Source organism: Leopardus geoffroyi, chromosome C3, assembly GCF_018350155.1.
Source record: "Leopardus geoffroyi isolate Oge1 chromosome C3, O.geoffroyi_Oge1_pat1.0, whole genome shotgun sequence".
Classification (NCBI taxonomy): domain Eukaryota; kingdom Metazoa; phylum Chordata; class Mammalia; order Carnivora; family Felidae; genus Leopardus; species Leopardus geoffroyi.
In genome coordinates, this window is record NC_059338.1 from 145,251,455 (window position 1) to 145,259,295 (window position 7,841).

The 7,841-nt window shown below is 43.3% G+C and overlaps 1 pseudogene; it reads left to right on the forward strand.

Moving 5' to 3' along the window:
• The first annotated feature begins 384 nt into the window (after positions 1-384).
• On the forward strand, positions 385-1,053 carry LOC123585088 (annotated as a pseudogene).
• Positions 1,054-7,841: the final 6,788 nt, after the last annotated feature.

Consider the following 7,841-nt stretch of genomic DNA (forward strand, 5'->3'; position numbering starts at 1 on the left):
AATTAGCTGGATCCAAAGTATAAGAAATTCCACAGAAAAATTACTTCATTTCTTTAACCCATAAATAGCAGAAAAAAATAAGGCTGGGGAATTATCAAATGTTAAAAAAAAAAAAATCTTTACAAGACATAGACCAGCAAATAAAATATAGGCTCCTTACTTTGATTTCAATTTGAAAAAGAAAAACAACTCTTACAAGTAACTTCTTAGAGAAAAATTGAGAAAAATGGAATGTAGAATGAGTCCTGGGTAATATTGAGAAAATATCGTGAATTTTATTAAGTATGATGATGGTACTTCATAACTGTTAGAAATACATACAGAAGTACTTGTAGGAGAAATGATATGGCCTGGGATTCGCTTTAAAATACTTAACAATTAGCTCTTTCCACCATCTTTCCGCGCAACCATATTGGTGCACATGAATGTTCTGGCAGATGATCTCAAGAGCATTAATAATACTGAAAAGAGAGGTAAACGCCAGGTTCTTATTAGGCCATGCTCCAAAGTCATCATCCAGTTCCTTTTTTTTTTTTTTTTATTAATTTTTTTTAACGTTTATTCATTATTGAGAGATGGAGAGACACAGAGCGTGAGCTGGGGAGGGGCAGAGAGAGAGGGAGACACAGAATCAGAAGCAGACTCCAGGCTCCGAGCTGTCAGCACAGAGCCCGACGCGGGGCTTGAACTCACGAACCATGAGATCATGACCTGAGCCGAAGTTGGTCACCCAACCAACTGAGCCACCCAGGTGCCCCGTCATCATCCAGTTTCTAACCGTGATGATGAAGTGTGTTTACATTGGCAAATTGAAATCATTGATGATCATAGAGCTGGGAAAATTGTTTGGACCTCACAGGCAGGTTAAACAAGTGTGGAGTGATCATCCCCAGATTTGATGTGCAACTCAAAGATCTAGGCAAATAGCAGAATCCTTGGCTCCTGTCCCTCCAGTTTCGTGTCATTGTACTGGCAGCCTCAGCTGGCATCATGGACCATGAAGCATCAGGACAAAAACACACAGGAGGGAAAATCCTGGGACTCTTTTTCTAGGGATGTCATATATACGTGCAATTAAAATGCCTCAGTGGGAAAAAAAATACTTAACAATTAAAAAAGGGAAACAGATGAAACCAAAAAGAGGCAAAACGTTGGTAATGAATCAAGCTGGCATTCTGCATACAAAGGTTTATTTTTCTGTTCTCTACTTTTGCATATGATTGAACACATGTACATTAAAACATTTTAGGGGCGCCTGGGTGGCGCAGTCGGTTGGGCGTCCGACTTCAGCCAGGTCACGATCTCGCGGTCCGTGAGTTCGAGCCCCGCGTCGGGCTCTGGGCTGATGGCTCGGAGCCTGGAGCCTGTTTCCGATTCTGTGTCTCCCTCTCTCTCTGCCCCTCCCCCGTTCATGCTCTGTCTCTCTCTGTCCCAAAAATAAATAAACGTTGAAAAAAAAAATATTTAAAAAAAAAAACATTTTAAAGCAAGCATAGATTATGTGGCACCTGAGTAAAGGGATGTATTACATAATACATCCATTGATAGGGCTGTACTACTCCAAGATGATTCAGAACCATAGGGAAGATGCATAGTGGAAAAAATACTGAGCTGGAAGCTGGAATACAGAGTTCCCATCCCTAATCTCCCACTAAACATCCATATAACCTTGAGCAAGTCGTCTTACTCTTCTGTACCTCAATATCGTCATCTATATAATAAAGATTTAACTTCTAGCCATGCTGGCCTCAGAGTGTCCTAAAGTTATAATAGACCATGTACGGCATGGTTCTCAGGGTTCAGCCTGCCCTGAATTCGGGTTCTCATCCTGCTGCAGATGTTCCAGATGTTTAGGATGGGAGACCCTTCAGGAAAATGCCTCATACTGTATCCAGCATGTTGTACATGCTCACTAACCACTTAACACCAGCCAAGTCATTTTTTTTTTTTCAACGTTTATTTTATTTTTGGGACAGAGAGAGACAGAGCATGAACGGGGGAGGGGCAGAGAGAGAGGGAGACACAGAATCGGAAACAGGCTCCAGGCTCCGAGCCATCAGCCCAGAGCCCGACGCGGGGCTCGAACTCACGGACCACGAGATCGTGACCTGGCTGAAGTCGGACGCTCAACCGACTGCGCCACCCAGGCGCCCCGCCAAGTCATTTTTTACATATGAATTCCAGGACTAGAAAAAGTCCACGGTAACATGATTTTCCTAATGGTACCCATATAATACAAGAAGCAAGAGTATAAGTTAGATTTCTTAGCTTTTTTCTTCCAAATGGGCCAGGCTGCATTTAAAAACAATAATAATAAGGTAACAAGATGTTTAATTTTTAGAATCAGGCAGCAACTAGAAAAGGCTAATAAGGAAGCTTCAGGGCCTGAATCACAGAGTCAAGAGGAGGCTGAAAGACACCTGAGACAGGAACCAAGGAGCCTTGTGCAAGAAAGCCAGTTAGGAAAAAGAAGAGCAGGCAGAGGGCAGGGCTCAGGGTTGGCAAGAACACCCCATGCCCGGCAAGGATCTGAGTTCGCTCCAGTAATCACTCACTCCTCTGAGCTTTCAATGCTGATGCTCTGACCACCGCTTGCTGCCTGCTCTCCTGGGTCAAAGCCACATGGAGACACACGGCAGCCCCAACCCAACAGGCTGCTTATAGTCCAACCTGCAGGTCTGAGCCTGGGACTTGGCAGATGTGGCAGCAGAGGTGTGGTAAGCAACAAGCGGGCTTTAGTAACAAGCATGCCAGGAACCTCAGTGGCCTCAATGACACAAAATAGTTAATGAACATCAGTTATTTACAAGTCTATTCCAAGCGCGTGGAACACACCAAAGCATCCTTCCAGTGAACTTGCCATCCAGACCTCCTGATGACTGAACACTTGAGTCCGAACTGGGTCGAACAGAGGAAACACAAGACTCTGCAAACAATAATCAGTCGACATACAATAAATGAATAAATGAATGAATGGGAAAAATTGGAAATCAACATCTGGTTTCTATCCTCTCCTAGCTCAACCTATGGACCGGAGGGGAGGGATAGAGATAGTGAGCGGCTGGCGCCTTGCTTTTTTTCTCTTGCCTCGGAGTTGAGATTGGATTGTCAGGTTGGAAAAAGAGAAACTGTGGCCCCTTTTTGATAATGGCTCAGTGTTCTTCCACACCGCTTCCCAAATGAGCATTTAGAGAATGACTCACCATGTGGGTCATCTTTCTAATACTGTGCTATGAATCCAAGAACAGACTAATAAGAAATAAATTTATTTTACTATAAATCTTAGTAAAGATATTGAAGTAGATGTATTTAGTTCCTCATACAGATTATAGAAAAATATAGCTACAAAACAGTTCGGGCAAAATACAATTAAGGAAAAGATTTAAGGAAGGTTCTCAGTTTTATGGCAAAGAACAGTCCATCTGTCTACTTACTAATGATGAGAGCCAAAAAGGCTTTCTATTCCTTATTTATGACAATGGTATCAATTTCCATGTCCTAGTTATTTTTGACCTCATTAAAACCCAAATGACTCCAGAGAAACCATTCTGGAGACTTGCTATCCCAATCAGGGATCAAGATCAATGATTCTATGTGAGGCCTTAATTCTCTCAGTCTCTACAACTCCCAGGAATTAGCATGGCCATTTTTCTTTTTCTTCTTTCCCTTCTGTTTTTGGATGGCAGGAAGGCCTAAATGCTGGAAAGACTAAGATGTTTCCAGGCTGAAGAAGTCCCTGAAGAAAGGGACGAGGAAAAATGCCAGTAAAGCAATGCCTGTGTTAATCTCTCCACTCTTTACAGGAGGCAGTAAGGAATGAGCCACCAGAGAAACCTCAAGAGTGGAATTCAAAGGATAATGATGAGGGGAAATGGAAGAGCCAAAACTAGGAAGCCAAGTTCAGAATATCCTGATGTCTCTGCTAGGATAAGGAAGGCGTTAGTAAGCGATTGCGTGCACACAGAGCCAGGTCAACCGTGGCCGGTGGGTTGGCCAGCTGTGAGGAGAACCGTCTCTGAGAGGTGGTGGTAGGGGTGAGGTCCAGACAGGAAAGCCGGAAGGGAAGTGCATGCATGCAGGGGAGGAAGGTGAGCGAAGAAGCGGGATAAAAGCCCAGAGACATGAGCGGGAAAGTTGGTAAGGGTGAGGTACTTGGGAGCAAGAAGGACACACTATAAGAGGGGAAAACTGAGAAATCCGTGGAAGCTTGCTTAAAACTGACCATCCATAGCAAAAAACTGCCATCAGGCTGGCCATACAGTACCTATACAGCTGTTGCTCAAGTCTGCAACACATTTCTTTAATTCCTGTGCAAAAATACATTCCATCCACCAATTACGTCTACCTGCAGGCACACAGGAAAAGCATGGCAACAGCATCTGGCTGGGTTTTCCTAAATCCCACAGGTGACTTCTTCCTGGATCCCTGGAAGTTGGTGAGGCCAACCTCCGGGAAAGCCAAGTGTCGTAGACAGTCCAAACAATGGGCTGTTTTTTGTTGGTCAGTTCAGCTTCCTACGAACAAAACTAAGGCAGCATTTGGTTAGCAATTGGAAACACATATCAAAGGGAGGAAGTCTAACTCCAAACAGATTGTTTCCAACCATCCTCCATATACGTGTGTAGCAAGAATGCATCTTTTAGTCGCAGGGATGCAAATGTCAGTGATTATAAACATGTGCGGAAGAGCTTGCCAGCAATTTGTTCTTGCCCTTGAATGACGAGACCCCTACAGAATCCAGGGAAGAATGTGGAACTGGCATTAGCTTCACTATGAAACTCAGAGATGTGAATGGTGGGAAGAAAAACGGACAGGAAAACCCTGAGAATAACCCTTTGTGGGGAAGCACGCTGGTCTCTGGTAAATGCAACTCTTTGCCCACCAATACGAAGACTGTGTAAAGAATACAAAGGGAACTATGTTTATTTGAGAGAAAAATTAATTTCCAAGGACTCGTAAAAGAGAAATCATCCTTGGAAGAGGAGCTCAGAGGAAGGGAGGTCTGGGAAGCTGGAACATTCTGACATGCACTGCCCTTTCTTCCCTTTCAGCAACCTGCCTGTGTCTCACATTTTGTTGTCCAAACAGGTGCTAGATTTTACCCCGCGAGGGAAAGGATTTATAAGTGTACATTCTAAAGTTCTTTGTAGGGGCGCCTGGGTGGCGCAGTCGGTTGAGCGTCCGACTTCAGCCAGGTCAAGATCTCGCGGTCCGTGAGTTCGAGCCCCGCGTCAGGCTCTGGGCTGATGGCTCAGAGCCTGGAGCCTGTTTCCGATTCTGTGTGTCTCCTTCTCTCTCTGCCCCTCCCCCGTTCATGCTCTGTCTCTCTCTGTCCCGAAAATAAATAAACGTTGAAAAAAAAAAATTAATTAAAAAAATTAATAATAAAAAAATAAAGTTCTTTGTAAAGAAATAATCCACGTTAGCATGTCTCAGAATGTGTGAGACAAAATGAAACTGTTGTGGTTAGAGACGTTTCTGAGTTACTATCAGTAAACAGAATGATTGCCTATCGGTTTCTGTTTTACCAGACAAAATGCAGCTGCCACTTAAACCATCTGTAAAAGTACTCCTCATGGACTTACTCAAGCATCACTGAGTTATTTTGCTTGCAGAAGTGACTTCTTTGGGTATTGTTTACTTTCTGTGGCTGAAGTGGGGAATGTTTGGGTCCCTCTACAGAGCTTTCCATAGACACGCTGGATTTGATGAGGCGTTCTCCCCGTGAGAACAAGCCTCGCCCAAATCCTTCCGTGTCTTCAAGTCTAACTCGGCTCCTGGAGAGCCTTCCTCAACCTCTTCTCCCCTGCAGGGCCACCCCCTTCTCTGTGTTCTTACTCATCAATGTTGTAGCCATTGATAACATGTGTTGTCTCATACTGTTGTAAAATTCTTTGCTGTAAGAGTCTATCCTTGGGGCGCCTCGGTGGCTCAGTCGGTTAAGCATTCGACTTTGGCTCAGGTCATGATCACAGTTCATGAGTTCAAACCCGCACTGGGTTCTCTGCTGTCAGCACAGAGCCCTCTTCAGATCCTCTGTCCCACTCTCTTTCTGACTCTCCCCCGCTCATGCTCGCACGCGCGCGCTCTCTCTCTCAATAAAATAAACAAAGAAACAAACAAACAAATAAACAAAAGTCTATCCTCGTCAACCAGGTGGTAAGATCCTTGTGGGTGGAGGCATATTACACACCTCCAGTATATGGCTGAGAGTCTGTTACATACCCCACACGCCACTAAAATGGAACCAGATATGCAAAAGCACTCAAATAAAAATGCTCTGTTCTCCACAAATCTCCAAGTGCATGATGGAACAAATATGTGGATTAGTATGATAGCTCCGCACTAATTATTTGATAAGGGAAGAAGAAGAAACCATGTGCAATGCAAGGGAAAGAAGGGGTTAGTGATTCTGATAATTCAGGGGAATGTTTCCACAAGAAGAAAAAGGTAGAGTTCATGAGTAAACCTAAATCATATAAAGTATTTAGCTGGGAAAAGAGATCTAAATTGAGGTACAGAGATTTCGATGGTAGGGGAGGCAAGTGGCTGGAAGGGGAATTTTTAAAAGAATTTCTTTGGATTTCATGAAAATGGCATGCTTCCAATAAGAGGATTCATCTTTCGCTCCTCTGGAAAACAACTCAGCACTTGATTGAAAACATTGGAGGCAAAAAACAAACAAATAAACAAACAGGGAAATCAAGACACCAAAGTCTAAGGGTGCTTTTAATCAGAAAACAGAATCTTTAAGAAGAGTGGATTCCTCGAAATGTGGCCGGCCAGCTCTGTAAACCAGTTCCTGCTGAAAACACATAAAATCCTAGATAAGTATTTAAAGGGTATTTTCAAATATATAAGCAAGTTTAAAACACAGGAAAGTCTTCACTTGTCAGATACGAAGAATGAAATCAAAATCTAAACACTGAGCCGAACCCAGTATTTCCAGGGGGCATAGGGATGGTTTTCAATCAGGTATGGGAATTCTGACACCCACACAGGAACAAGTGTTGACTTAAGTCTATTTAGGTGAAGGAGAAGCCTTCAGCGAGCAGCTTGCTTTCACAGAAACTTTAAAACACAAGCCAATCAGTTCATATAAACTCCACTCCAGGATGAGTAATACCCCCAGGACCCATTAGCAAGCTAGCACAAAAATGCTGCTTAATGTCACTTTCCCAGCCTAGAGCACTTCCACAGAAGAAACATCAACAAATAAATGCCTCCGTAAAAATCAACTCACAACAGGGGTGCCTGGGTGGCTCAGTTGGTTGAGCCTCCGAACCTCCGCTCATGATCAGGTCGTGATCTCACGGTTTGTGAGTTCGACTGCCACATCGGGCTCTGTGCTGACAGCTCAGAGCCTGGAGCCTGCTTCGGCTTCTGTGTCTTCCCCTCTCTCAGCCCCTCCCATGCTCATGCTCGGTCTCTCTGTCTCTCAAAAATAAATAAACGTTAAAAAAAAATCAACTCACAATAAAAAGCTACAGATATGAAAAAGCAGTCACAAAAGCGGAAAGTGGGGGACGTTTCACAAAACCCAAGTTTTCCCCTAAAGAACTCAAAGTCATTGAAAAACCTGAAAGAGAATCCAAAACAATAATGTTATAAGTAATTAAAGATAAAGATAAAATAAAATCCTTAAAAAAAACAAACAAGCAGGACACTTTGAAACTATGAATGGGGAAAGCTTAAAAAACTTCTCCAAATGAAAAACAAAGTGTAACCTTTAACCTGAAAAAATCCAGCAAATGAAATACAACAGATCATAAAGGGCTAAAGAGAGTTGGCAAGTTGGAAGAAGCCTCTGAGGAAATGGTCCAAGATCTACCACAAAGAGA